Below are 13,190 nucleotides of genomic sequence, written 5' to 3'. Positions count from 1 at the left end.
TGTTCTTCCTGGGATCCTTTTCCCAGGGACGTTATGACAGAATGTTGAGTAGTCTCTTGGTATTCCGTAGGTCTTTGGTGATTATATATGTCACCTGTGTTTGTATATGTCCGTTAACCCCGATATCGTTATGAAACCAATCCTCACACCTTTCCATTGGTGAACCATAAGTGTGTTTAATGAATCTGTGATTGCCCTTCTCCGTGGAAATATCTGCCCTGGTATCCATTTTTAGGTAACACCTATAAGTGATATGTTATGATATGTGTCTTTCCCTTTCTGACTTCCTACAAGTCACGTGATTACCTCTAGACTCATCTACGGTGCTGCAAATGGCATTGTGTCCTTATTTTCCTTGGCTTCTATTCTGCCTTAGCGAGGTGCATTTTCAACAATGTGATTCCCTGAGGGTTGTGGATTAGCTGACCTGGGCAGCCTTACCCTGCCGGCCGGCCCTCCCCAGGTGTGCCTGGTTGAGGTCAATATAAACAGTGCTCCAGGCAGCATTAGCCCCTGAAGCTGTGCCTGACTCCATATTCTCTGCCCCGTCAGCAGTCTCGGGGCTGAGCTGGTGGGAGGGAATGAGGGGCCACAGCTTTGTTGTTGGCCCGGTGTGAGTGGGGCACTGCTGGCCTTTCTGCAGGAGTTGCCAGGCTGCCACCTGTAAAGAAGAGGATGTGTCACCCATACCTTTCTTTGGAATTTCTCTCCGGACAGAGGTGAGGAAGGAAAAAAGCAGTGGGGGCCGGGACAGGAGGGGTATCACAGGCAGGACAATGGAAAGCTTCCGAAAGAGTACCCGGGCCTGGACCACCCTGGCTGGCCTGCAGGCACCAAGTTGGCCTGCGTGCTGTCGCAAGTGTGGCTCCACGGCCCTTCCTCTAGTCTTTCAAGCCCTTGTACATATTCAGGTGTTTTACCTGGGAAGGGTGGGAACAGTTCAGCAGCAGCTGGCCTGGGGCTCAGCTCACCTTTATTCAGAGATTTCTCGGCAAGGTGTCCCAGCTTTGCAATGAGGACACTCCTTGCGTGGGGGGTGGGTGCTAGCTGGATGGGAGATGATTCCACACCTCTGACCAATTTCAGAATTGTTTACCGCTGGAGCAAGTGCCCTGATAGGGTTTTCCTCTGTATAACTGGTGGGTTCAGGTTTTTTTTCGTTTATGGTTTAAGTTAGATTTTATTCCTCCTTTATGTATTTATAGATATAAGCATGGAAATAATTCATTCCTATAAATACATGTGTGTGAAGGGAAGAACTTTTTTCTGTTTTAGTTTTAAATTTTATTTTTTAAAATTTTGAAATTTAATTTTATTGACTTTTTTATACAGCAGGTTATTATCAGTTATGTATTTTATGCATATACATGTATACAGGACAATCCCAATCTCCCAACTCATCCCACCACCACCACCCCATGGCTTCCCACACTTGGTGTCCATACGTTTGTTCTCTACCTCTGTGTCTCTATTTCTTCCCTGCAAACCAGTTCATCTGTACCATCTTTTAGGTTCCACATATATGCATTAATATACAATATTTGTTTTCCTCTTTCTGACTTACTTCATTCTATATGACAGTCTCTAGATCCATCGATGTCTCTACAAATGACCCAGTTTCATTCCTTTTTATGGCCGAGTAATATTCCATTTTATATATGTACCCCATCTTAATCCATTCATCTGTCTGTGGGCATTTAGGTTGCTTCCATTACCTGGCTATTTTAAATAGTGCTGCAATGAACATTGTGGTGAATGTGCCTTTTTGATTTATGGTTTTCTCTGGGTATATGCCCAGAAGTGGGATTGCTGGATCAGATGGTAATTCTATTTCTAGTTTTTTAAGGGAAACTCCATAGTGTTCTCCATAGTGACTGTATCAATTTACATTCCCACAAATATTAGAAGAGGGCTTCTTTTCTCCACACCCTCTCCAGAATTTGTTGTTTGTAGATTTTCAGATGATGCCGATTCTAACAGGTGTGAGGTTATACCTCATTGTAGTTTTGATTTGCATTTCTCTAATAATTAGTGCTCTTGAGCAGCTTTTCATGTGCTTCTTGGCCATCTCTGTGTCTTCTTTGAAGAAACGTCTCTTTAGAACTTCTGCCCATTTTTGTATTGGGTTGTTGTTTTTGTAATATTAAGCTGCATGAGCTGTTTATATATATTGGAGATTAAACCTTTGTCCATTGATTCGTTTGCAACGATTTTCGCCCAGTCTGAGGGATGCCTTTTTCCATTCCCGTCTTTTTAACCAAAAAAGAAAGAAAGACAAAGAAGCAGAACACTAATGTGCATAAAATATGCCTTTTGAAATGGTGGTTTTGAAATATGGACGTCCTTTGAATTTTTTGGTCGATATATGACCCAAGGATTTGTTTTCAGGGCAGGTGTCTTTTACAGGCCTGCAATGATTTTGAATATCAACTGACCATTAGCGCTGGGATTAAAGCTGCTGTTGTGTGAAACGGCCACAAGGTGGCAGCTGTTCTCCCTTACCAAATCTGGTTACTAGGGCAACAGAGCCTCAATGGAATTCGTGCTCTACATTGGAATTTAGAATGGAATGTGCCAGGAGAAAGCCCCTCAAGTTTGGCTCCCTACTTCTTGTTCGTATTTTTAATTTAAATTTTTATTTTTTATTACAGCAAGTTTGATTACAATGTTTGGCTTATTGTAGGTGTCGAAGATGTGGTTCTTTTACACATATACAGATGTCTGTTCTTCCTGGGATCCTTTTCCCAGGGACGTTATGACAGAATGTTGAGTAGTCTTCTCTTGGTATTCCGTAGGTCTTTGGTGATTATATATGTCACCTGTGTTTGTATATGTCTGTTAACCCCGATATCGTAATGAAACCAATCCTCACACCTTTCCATTGGTGAACCATAAGTGTGTTTAATGAATCTGTGATTGCCCTTCTCCGTGGAAATATCTGCCCTGGTATCCATTTTTAGGTAACACCTATAAGTGATATGATATGATATGTGTCTTTCCCTTTCTGACTTACTACAAGTCACGTGATTACCTCTAGACTCATCTACGGTGCTGCAAATGGCATTGTGTCCTTATTTTCCTTGGCTTCTATTCTGCCTTAGCGAGGTCGATTTTCAACAATGTGATTCCCTGAGGGTTGTGGATTAGCTGACCTGGGCAGCCTTACCCTGCCGGCCGGCCCTCCCCAGGTGTGCCTGGTTGAGGTCAATATAAACAGCGCTCCAGGCAGCAATAGCCCCTGAAGCTGTGCCTGACTCCATATTCTCTGCCCCGTCAGCAGTCTCGGGGCTGAGCTGGTGGGAGGGAATGAGGGGCCACAGCTTTGTTGGTGGCCCGGTGTGAGTGGGGCACTGCTGGCCTTTCTGCAGGAGTTGCCAGGCGGCCACCTGTAAAGAAGAGGATGTGTCACCCATACCTTCCGCTGGAATTTCTCTCCGGACAGAGGTGAGGAAGGAAAAAAGCAGTGGGGGCCGGGACAGGAGGGGTATCAGAGGCAGGACAATGGAAAGCTTCCGGAAGAGTACCCGGGGCCAGGACCACCCTGGCTGGCCTGCAGGCACCAAGTTGGCCTGCGTGCTGTCGCTAGTGTGGCTCCACGGCCCTTCCTCTAGGCTTTCAAGCCCTTGTACATATTCAGGTGTTTTACCTGCGAAGGCTGGGAACAGTTCAGCAGCAGCTGGCCTGGGGCTCAGCTCACCTTTATTCAGAGATGCCTCGGCACGGTCTCCCAGCTTTGCAATGAGGACGCTCCTTGCGTGGGGGGTGGGTGCTAGCTGGATGGGAGATGATTCCACACCTCTGACCAATTTCAGAATTGTTTACCGCTGGAGCAAGTGCCCTGATAGGGTTTTCCTCTGTATAACTGGTGGGTTCAGGTTTTTTTTCGTTTATGGTTCAAGTTAGATTTTATTCCTCTTTTATGTATTTATAGATATAAGCATGGAAATAATTCATTCCTATAAATACATGTGTGTGAAGGGAAGAACTTTTTTCTGTTTTATTTTTAAATTTTATTTTTTAAAATATGGAATTTAATTTTATTTACTTTTTTATACAGCAGGTTATTATCAGTTATGTATTTTATGCCTATACATGTATACAGGTCAATCCCAATCTCCCAACTCATCCCACCACCACCACCCCATGGCTTCCCACACTTGGTGTCCATACGTTTGTTCTCTACCTCTGTGTCTCTATTTCTTCCCTGCAAACCAGTTAATCTGTACCATCTTTTAGGTTCCACATATATGCATTAATATACAATATTTGATTTCCTCTTTCTGACTTACTTCATTCTATATGACAGTCTCTAGATCCATCGATGTCTCTACAAATGACCCAGTTTCATTCCTTTTTATGGCCGAGTAATATTCCATTTTATATATGTACCCCATCTTTATCCATTCATCTGTCTGTGGGCATTTAGGCTGCTTCCATTACCTGGCTCTTTTAAATAGTGCTGCAATGAACATTGTGGTGAATGTGCCTTTTTGATTTATGGTTTTCTCTGGGTATATGCCCAGAAGTGGGATTGCTGGATCAGATGGTAATTCTATTTCTAGTTTTTTAAGGGAAACTCCATAGTGTTCTCCATAGTGACTGTATCAATTTACATTCCCACCAATAGTAGAAGAGGGCTCCTTTTCTCCACACCCTCTCCAGAATTTGTTGTTTGTAGATTTTCAGAGGATGCCGATTCTAACAGGTGTGAGGTGATACCTCATTGTAGTTTTGATTTGCATTTCTCTAATAATTAGTGCTCTTGAGCAGCTTTTCATGTGCGTCTTGGCCATCTCTGTGTCTTCTTTGAAGAAACGTCTCTTTAGAACTTCTGCCCATTTTTGTTTTGGGTTGTTTGTTTTTTTAATATTAAGCTGCATGAGCTGTTTATATATATTGGAGATTAAACCTTTGTCCATTGATTCGTTTGCAATGATTTTCGCCCAGTCTGAGGGATGCCTTTTTCCATTCCCGTCTTTTTCACCAAAGAAGAAAGAAAGACAAAGAAGCAGAACACTAATGTGCATAAAATATGCCTTTTGAAACGGTCGTTTTGAAATATGGACGTCCTTTGAATTTTTTGGTCGATACGTGATCCCAGGATTTGTTTTCAGGGCAGGTGTCATTTACAGGCCTGCAATGATTTTGAAAATCAACTGACCATTAGCGCTGGGATTAAAGCTGCTGTTGTGTGAAACAGCCACAAGGTGGCAGCAGTTCTCCCTTACCAAATCTGGTTACTAGGGCAGCAGAGCCTCAATGGAAGTCGTGTTCTAGATTGGAATTTAGAATGGAATGTGCCAGGAGAAAGCCCCTCAAGTGTGTCTCCCTACTTCTTTTTCGTATTTTTAATTTAAATTTTTATTTTTTATTACAGCAAGTTTGATTACAATGTTTGGCTTATTGTAGGTGTCGAAGATGTGGTTCTTTTACACATATACAGATGTCTGTTCTTCCTGGGATCCTTTTCCCAGGGACGTTATGACAGAATGTTGAGTAGTCTTCTCTTGGTATTCCGTAGGTCTTTGGTGATTATATATGTCACCTGTGTTTGTATATGTCTGTTAACCCCGATATCGTAATGAAACCAATCCTCACACCTTTCCATTGGTGAACCATAAGTGTGTTTAATGAATCTGTGATTGCCCTTCTCCGTGGAAATATCTGCCCTGGTATCCATTTTTAGGTAACACCTATAAGTGATATGATATGATATGTGTCTTTCACTTTCTGGCTTACTACAAGTCACGTGATTACCTCTAGACTCATCTACGGTGCTGCAAATGGCATTGTGTCCTTATTTTCCTTGGCTTCTATTCTGCCTTAGCGAGGTCGATTTTCTACAATGTGATTCCCTGAGGGTTGTGGATTAGCTGACCTGGGCAGCCTTACCCTGCCGGCCGGCCCTCCCCAGGTGTGCCTGGTTGAGGTCAATATAATGAGCGCTCCAGGCAGCAATAGCCCCTGAAGCTGTGCCTGACTCCATATTCTCTGCCCTGTCAGCAGTCTCGGGGCTGAGCTGGTGGGAGGGAATGAGGGGCCACAGCTTTGTTGGTGGCCCGGTGTGAGTGGGGCACTGCTGGCCTTTCTGCAGGAGTTGCCAGGCTGCCACCTGTAAAGAAGAGGATGTGTCACCCATACCTTCCGCTGGAATTTCTCTCCGGACAGAGGTGAGGAAGGAAAAAAGCAGTGGGGGCCGGGACAGGAGGGGTATCACAGGCAGGACAATGGAAAGCTTCCGGAAGAGTACCCGGGGCCAGGACCACCCTGGCTGGCCTGCAGGCACCAAGTTGGCCTGCGTGCTGTCGCTAGTGTGGCTCCACGGCCCTTCCTCTAGGCTTTCAAGCCCTTGTACATATTCAGCTGTTTTACCTGGGAAGGGTGGGAACAGTTCAGCAGCAGCTGGCCTGGGGCTCAGCTCACCTTTATTCAGAGATGCCTCGGCACGGTCTCCCAGCTTTGCAATGAGGACGCTCCTTGCGTGGGGGGTGGGTGCTAGCTGGATGGGAGATGATTCCACACCTCTGACCAATTTCAGAATTGTTTACCGCTGGAGCAAGTGCCCTGATAGGGTTTTCCTCTGTATGACTGGTGGGTTCAGGTTTTTTTTCGTTTATGGTTCAAGTAAGATTTTATTCCTCTTTTATGTATTTATAGATATAAGCATGGAAATAATTCATTCCTATAAATACATGTGTGTGAAGGGAAGCACTTTTTTCTGTTTTATTTTTAAATTTTATTTTTTAAAATTTTGAAATTTAATTTTATTGACTTTTTTATACAGCAGGTTATTATCAGTTATGTATTTTATGCCTATATATGTATACAGGTCAATCCCAATCTCCCAACTCATCCCACCACCACCAGCCCATGGCTTCCCACACTTGGTGTCCATACGTTTGTTCTCTACCTCTGTGTCTCTATTTCTTCCCTGCAAACCAGTTCATCTGTACCATCTTTTAGGTTCCACATATATGCATTAATATACAATATTTGATTTCCTCTTTCTGACTTACTTCATTCTATATGACAGTCTCTAGATCCATCGATGTCTCTACAAATGACCCAGTTTCATTCCTTTTTATGGCCGAGTAATATTCCATTTTATATATGTACCCCATCTTTATCCATTCATCTGTCTGTGGGCATTTAGGTTGCTTCCATTACCTGGCTATTTTAAATAGTGCTGCAATGAACATTGTGGTGAATGTGCCTTTTTGATTTATGGTTTTCTCTGGGTATATGCCTAGAAGTGGGATTGCTGGATAGGATGGTAATTCTATTTCTAGTTTTTTAAAGGAAACTCCATACTGTTCTCCATAGTGACGGTATCAATTTACATTCCCACCAATAGTGGAAGAGGGCTCCTTTTGTCCACACCCTCCCCTGAATTTGTTGTTTGTAGATTTTCTGATGATGCCGATCCTAACAGATGTGAGGTGATACCTCATTGTAGATTTGATTTGCATTTCTCTAATAATTAGTGCTCTTGAGCAGCCTTTCATGTGCGTCTTGGCCATCTCTGTGTCTTCTTTGAAGAAACGTCTCTTTAGAACTTCTGCCCATTTTTGTATTGGGTTGTTTGTTTTTTTAATATTAAGGAGCATGAGCTGTTTATATATATTGGAGATTAAACCTTTGTCCATTGATTCGTTTGCAACGATTTTCGCCCAGTCTGAGGGATGCCTTTTTCCATTCCCGTCTTTTTAACCAAAGAAGAAAGAAAAAGAAGCAGAACACTAATGTGCATAAAATATGCCTTTTGAAACGGTCGTTTTGAAATATGGACGTCCTTTGAATTTTTTGGTCGATACGTGACCCCAGGATTTGTTTTCAGGGCAGGTGTCATTTACAGGCCTGCAATGATTTTGAATATCAACTGACCATATGCGCTCCGATTAAAACTGCTGTTGTGTGAAACGGCCACAAGTTGGCAGCAGTTCTCCCTTACCAAATCTGGTTACTAGGGCAGCAGAGCCTCAATGGAAGTCGTGTTCTAGATTGGAATTTAGAATGGAATGTGCCAGGAGAAAGCCCCTCAAGTTTGTCTCCCTACTTCTTGTTCGTATTTTTAATTTAAATTTTTATTTTTTATTACAGCAAGTTTGATTACAATGTTTGGCTCATTGTAGGTGTCGAAGATGTGGTTCTTTTACACATATACAGATGTCTGTTCTTCCTGGGATCCTTTTCCCAGGGACGTTATGACAGAATGTTGAGTAGTCTTCTCTTGGTATTCCGTAGGTCTTTGGTGATTATATATGTCACCTGTGTTTGTATATGTCTGTTAACCCCGATATCGTAATGAAACCAATCCTCACACCTTTCCTTTGGTGAACCATAAGTGTGTTTAATGAATCTGTGATTGCCCTTCTCCGTGGAAATATCTGCCCTGGTATCCATTTTTAGGTAACACCTATAAGTGATATGATATGTTATGTGTCTTTCACTTTCTGACGTACTACAAGTCACGTGATTACCTGTAGACTCATCTACGGTGCGCAAATGGCATTGTGTCCTTATTTTCCTAGGCTTCTATTCTGCCTCAGCGAGGTCCATTTTCAACAATGTGATTCCCTGAGGGTTGTGGATTAGCTGACCTGGGCAGCCTTACACTGCCGGCCGGCCCTCCCCAGGTGTGCCTGGTTGAGGTCAATATAAACAGCGCTCCAGGCAGCAATAGGCCCTGAAGCTGTGCCTGACTCCATATTCTCTGCCCCGTCAGCAGTCTCGGGGCTGAGCTGGTGGGAGGGAATGAGGGGCCACAGCTTTGTTGGTGGCCCGGTGTGAGTGGGGCACTGCTGGCCTTTCTGCAGGAGTTGCCAGGCTGCCACCTGTAAAGAAGAGGATGTGTCACCCATACCTTCCGCTGGAATTTCTCTCCGGACAGAGGTGAGGAAGGAAAAAAGCAGTGGGGGCCGGGACAGGAGGGGTATCACAGGCAGGACAATGGAAAGCTTCCGGAAGAGTACCCGGGGCCAGGACCACCCTGGCTGGCCTGCAGGCACCAAGTTGGCCTGCGTGCTGTCGCTAGTGTGGCTCCACGGCCCTTCCTCTAGGCTTTCAAGCCCTTGTACATATTCAGCTGTTTTACCTGGGAAGGGTGGGAACAGTTCAGCAGCAGCTGGCCTGGGGCTCAGCTCACCTTTATTCAGAGATGCCTCGGCACGGTCTCCCAGCTTTGCAATGAGGACGCTCCTTGCGTGGGGGGTGGGTGCTAGCTGGATGGGAGATGATTCCACACCTCTGACCAATTTCAGAATTGTTTACCGCTGGAGCAAGTGCCCTGATAGGGTTTTCCTCTGTATAACTGGTGGGTTCAGGTTTTTTTTCGTTTATGGTTCAAGTTAGATTTTATTCCTCTTTTATGTATTTATAGATATAAACATGTTAATAATTCATTCCTATAAATACATGTGTGTGAAGGGAAGCACTTTTTTCTGTTTTATTTTTTAATTTTATTTTTTAAAATTTTGAAATTTAATTTTATTTACTTTTTTATACAGCAGGTTATTATCAGTTATGTATTTTATGCATATACATGTATACAGGTCAATCCCAATCTCCGAACTCATCCCACCACCACCACCCCATGGCTACCCACACTTGGTGTCCATACGTTTGTTCTCTACCTCTGCGTCTCAATTTCTTCCCTGCAAACCAGTTCATCTGTACCATTTTTTAGGTTCCACATATATGCATTAATATACAATATTTGTTTTCCTCTTTCTGACTTACTTCATTCTGTATGACAGTGTCTATATCCATCGATGTCTCTACCAATGACCCAGTTTCATTCCATTTTATAGCCGAGTAATATTCCATTTTATATATGTACCCCATCTTTATCCATTCATCTGTCTGTGGGCATTTAGGTTGCTTCCATTACCTGGCTCTTTTAAATAGTGCTGCAATGAACATTGTGGTGAATGTGCCTTTTTGATTTATGGTTTTCTCTGGGTATATGCCCAGAAGTGGGATTGCTGGATCAGATGGTAATTCTATTTCTAGTTTTTTAAAGGAAACTCCATAGTGTTCTCCATAGTGACTGTATCAATTTACATTCCCACCAATAGTGGAAGAGGGCTCCTTTTGTCCACACCCTCCCCAGAATTTGTTGTTTGTAGATTTTCTCATGATGCCGATCCTAACAGGTGTGAGGTGATAACTCATTGTAGTTTTGATTTGCATTTCTCTAATAATTAGTGCTTTTGAGCAGCTTTTCATGTGCATCTTGGCCGTCTCTGTGTCTTCTTTGAAGAAACGTCTCTTTAGAACTTCTGCCCATTTTTGTATTGGGTTGTTTGTTTTTTTAATATTAAGGTGCATGAGCTGTTTATATATATTGGAGATTAAACCTTTGTCCATTGATTCGTTTGCAACGATTTTCGCCCAGTCTGAGGGATGCCTTTTTCCATTCCCGTCTTTTTAACCAAGGAAGAAAGAAAGACAAAGAAGCAGAACACTAATGTGCATAAAATATGCCTTTTGAAACGGTCGTTTTGAAATATGGACGTCCTTTGAATTTTTTGGTCGATATGTGACCCCAGGATTTGTTTTCAGGGCAGGTGTCATTTACAGGCCTGCAATGATTTTGAATATCAACTGACCATTAGCGCTGGGATTAAAGCTGCTGTTGTGTGAAACGGCCACAAGGTGGCAGCAGTTCTCCCTTACCAAATCTGGTTACTAGGGCAGCAGAGCCTCAATGGAAGTCGTGTTCTAGATTGGAATTTAGAATGGAATGTGCCAGGAGAAAGCCCCTCAAGTTTGTCTCCCTACTTCTTGTTCGTATTTTTAATTTAAATTTTTATTTTTTATTACAGCAAGTTTGATTACAATGTTTGGCTTATTGTAGGTGTCGAAGATGTGGTTCTTTTACACATATACAGATGTCTGTTCTTCCTGGGATCCTTTTCCCAGGGACGTTATGACAGAATGTTGAGTAGTCTTCTCTTGGTATTCCGTAGGTCTTTGGTGATTATATATGTCACCTGTGTTTGTATATGTCTGTTAACCCCGATATCGTAATGAAACCAATCCTCACACCTTTCCTTTGGTGAACCATAAGTGTGTTTAATGAATCTGTGATTGCCCTTCTCCGTGGAAATATCTGCCCTGGTATCCATTTTTAGGTAACACCTATAAGTGATATGATATGATATGTGTCTTTCACTTTCTGACTTACTACAAGTCACGTGATTACCTATAGACTCATCTACGGTGCTGCAAATGGCATTGTGTCCTTATTTTCCTTGGCTTCTATTCTGCCTTAGCGAGGTCCATTTTCAACAATGTGATTCCCTGAGTGTTGTGGATTAGCTGACCTGGGCAGCCTTACCCTGCCGGCAGGCCCTCCCCAGGTGTGCCTGGTTGAGGTCAATATAAACAGCGCTCCAGGCAGCAATAGCCCCTGAAGCTGTGCCTGACTCCATATTCTCTGCCCCGTCAGCAGTCTCGGGGCTGAGCTGGTGGGAGGGAATGAGGGGCCACAGCTTTGTTGGTGGCCCGGTGTGAGTGGGGCACTGCTGGCCTTTCTGCAGGAGTTGCCAGGCTGCCACCTGTAAAGAAGAGGATGTGTCACCCATAACTTCCGCTGGAATTTCTCTCCGGACAGAGGTGAGGAAGGAAAAAAGCAGTGGGGGCCGGGACAGGAGGGGTATCACAGGCAGGACAATGGAAAGCTTCCGGAAGAGTACCCGGGGCCAGGACCACCCTGGCTGGCCTGCAGGCACCAAGTTGGCCTGCGTGCTGTCGCTAGTGTGGCTCCACAGCACTTCCTCTAGGCTTTCAAGCCCTTGTACATATTCAGGTGTTTTACCTGGGAAGGGTGGGAACAGTTCAGCAGCAGCTGGCCTGGGGCTCAGCTCACCTTTATTCAGAGATGCCTCGGCACGGTCTCCCAGCTTTGCAATGAGGACGCTCCTTGCGTGGGGGGTGGGTGCTAGCTGGATGGGAGATGATTCCACACCTCTGACCAATTTCAGAATTGTTTACCGCTGGAGCAAGTGCCCTGATAGGGTTTTCCTCTGTATAACTGGTGGGTTCAGGTTTTTTTTCGTTTATGGTTCAAGTTAGATTTTATTCCTCTTTTATGTATTTATAGATATAAGCATGTTAATAATTCATTCCTATAAATACATGTGTGTGAAGGGAAGCACTTTTTTCTGTTTTATTTTTAAATTTTATTTTTTAAAATTTTGAAATTTAATTTTATTGACTTTTTTATACAGCAGGTTATTATCAGTTATGTATTTTATGCATATACATGTATACAGGTCAATCCCAATCTCCGAACTCATCCCACCACCACCACCCCATGGCTTCCCACACTTGGTGTCCATACGTTTGTTCTCTACCTCTGCGTCTCAATTTCTTCCCTGCAAACCAGTTCATCTGTACCATTTTTTAGGTTCCACATATATGCATTAATATACAATATTTGTTTTCCTCTTTCTGACTTACTTCATTCTGTATGACAGTCTCTAGATCCATCGATGTCTCTACAAATGACCCAGTTTCATTCCTTTTATGGCCGAGTAATATTCCATTTTATATATGTACCCCATCTTTATCCATTCATCTGTCTGTGGGCATTTAGGTTGCTTCCATTACCTGGCTCTTTTAAATAGTGCTGCAATGAACATTGTGGTGAATGTGCCTTTTTGATTTATGGTTTTCTCTGGGTATATGCCCAGAAGAGGGAATGCTGGATCAGATGGTAATTCTATTTCTAGTTTTTTAAAGGAAACTCCATAGTGTTCTCCATAGTGACTGTATCAATTTACATTCCCACCAATAGTGGAAGAGGGCTCCTTTTGTCCACACCCTCCCCAGAATTTGTTGTTTGGAGATTTTCTCATGATGCCGATCCTAACAGGTGTGAGGTGATACCTCATTGTAGTTTTGATTTGCATTTCTCTAATAATTAGTGCTCTTGAGCAGCTTTTCATGAGCATCTTGGCCATCTCTGTGTCTTCTTTGAAGAAACGTCTCTTTAGAACTTCTGCCCATTTTTGTATTGGGTTGTTTGTTTTTTTAATATTAAGCTGCATGAGCTGTTTATATATATTGGAGATTAAACCTTTGTCCATTGATTCGTTTGCAACGATTTTCGCCCAGTCTGAGGGATGCCTTTTTCCATTCCCGTCTTTTTAACCAAAAAAGAAAGAAAGACAAAGAAGCAGAAC

Source organism: Mesoplodon bidens, assembly GCF_964165515.1.
Source record: "Mesoplodon bidens genome assembly, contig: HAP1_SCAFFOLD_39, whole genome shotgun sequence".
In the NCBI taxonomy this organism is placed as follows: domain Eukaryota; kingdom Metazoa; phylum Chordata; class Mammalia; order Artiodactyla; family Ziphiidae; genus Mesoplodon; species Mesoplodon bidens.
This window is presented reverse-complemented; position numbering follows the sequence as displayed.